We start from the raw sequence: 2,019 nt of genomic DNA on the forward strand, positions 1-2,019 counted from the left end.
GGCGGCCAGGGCGGCGGCGCCCGGCGGGGAGCGGGCCCCCTCGGCGACCCGGGCCGCTCGCTCTGGGTGGCGGGCGGCCGGCGTCCCGGGCGAGCGCGCGCCGCGGCTCCGCTCCCGCCGGTGCGCCAGGAGCCTCTGCAGCCCTGACCCAGCGAATCTGCCCGGCCACTCAGCGCCGCCGCCGATCCCGGCCAGCCAATCAGCGCGCGGCGGCGGGCGCGGGCCGGCCGCGGGGCCAGCTGCAGAGGCGGCCGCGGCGGGGCCCAAGCTTGCTGCGGCCGGGAGAAGAGATCCGGGTGGGGTTAGCGGCCCCGGGAAGCCCCGAGCGAGGAGTGCGGCGGGGAGGCTGAGGGAGGGCATCCCTGTCCCGCGCTGGACCCCGGCGGGCGTGGCGCTGCCGGCCGGAGTGGGGCGGCCGGAGCGGGAGGGGCTAGGGCGGCGACCCAGTGAAGCCGAGAGGGTGTCCGGGCTGATGGAATAGTGGTCCGCAGCGGGCAGTGGGATGCTTCCCAAAGGCCGTCCCGAGCACCCGGGGGCTGGGAGCATCGGCGTCCCCCTACAGAGCCTGGGGCAGGGCCTCGGGGACGTCCCAAAGGAGACTCCGGGGCCTGGCGAAGGTCACACAGCTAGGCCTCCAGGTGGACGCTGGCCTTGGAATGCTCTGCCCAAATCCTGGCCTGGAGCTGGGGTGGGGATTGAGGGTTCAGATAATTTGAAGGTGCGTTTCTCAGGGTCTCAGGTTTTCTTTCACTGGACACCCCCTCCCAGGATTCAGCGGTTCTGGGCCTGCACAACCTCAATGTGAAGAAAATGGACTCCTTTTAGTTAGAAGGACCACCAGCTGGTCTTCTCCCATCCCCCCAGCCCGTACAACTGAGTCATCTTTAAACACTGTCCTTGGTCCTAGCCAATCGCAAATTCTGCCAGCAAACAACTATATTTGAATCCAGACTTTCCTCTCTAAATAACTGAAAGACTGAAGTTAGCCATCTTTGGAGATTGCATTTGCTCTTCTGGCTCATTAAAATATTTGTCTTTTTTTTTTTTTGGCTTAGGGGGGCAAGAGGAATTTCAAAGCAGGCCAAACAATAATTTAGAAAAGGGGTAAGATATCTCAGGTAAGGTATAGGCTTCACTATATATATTTTGCAGGTGTGTGCATTGACCCACTTGATGTGCCATTGGAAAAATTCTGTCTAAATGGAATTTCAAAAATTAATTATTTTTCCAGCAATGTTAAGTAAATCTTTTTGTGTTGCAAAATACCCGCCCCCCACCATGAATGTATTTTCTTAAAGTAACAGTAACCTAGTGCCCTATGACTTAGTAACGTTCAAAACTATCTTCTAACCACAGATCAACTTGGGCACTAGAGGCTCTATCTTGTACCTTGATCATTTCCTTCATGTCCTATGGTATATATTTTGTACACCCTGATGCTTTCTACTTGCTTCTGCAGGATCCTAATACATAGGCTGTCTATAAGATGATCAGAACCATAGCTGTCTGGAACGATAATTTGTATATAAGAGTCACTAAATTTAGAAGTTGCTTACAATCCATTTTCATAGTCATCTTCATAAGTCGAGAATGTTTAATTCATATGCAGATGGATGCCAAGATTCCCAAAACCCAAGCTTGAGGAGAACAGGATCTGGGGATCCAGATGTTGTGATCACTTCTTCACTGTCTTTGCTCAGCCTCTCTAGAAGGTTGCTAACACCGCTGTGATCTCCCTTTTCTAGGATGGGTCATAAGTGAGAACCTGGGACAGTGGCATATCCAGTTAGGACATAGCTAAACTTATGTTGGTATGTTTTGTTCTATTATCAAAATTATCAAGCACAGAGGTAACTGCCCCCAATTTGGGTTATTTTCTAAGATGTATTACCTTATATAATATTTCTGCATAGATGACTCCCAAATTCAGTCCCCTGACCAGGGATCGAACCCATGCCCCCTGCAGTGGAAGCGCAGAGTCTTACCACTGGACTGCCAGGGAAGTCCCCAAATTCAATT

This window comes from Grampus griseus (genome assembly GCF_964374135.1).
Source record: "Grampus griseus genome assembly, chromosome: 1".
Classification (NCBI taxonomy): Eukaryota; Metazoa; Chordata; class Mammalia; order Artiodactyla; family Delphinidae; genus Grampus; species Grampus griseus.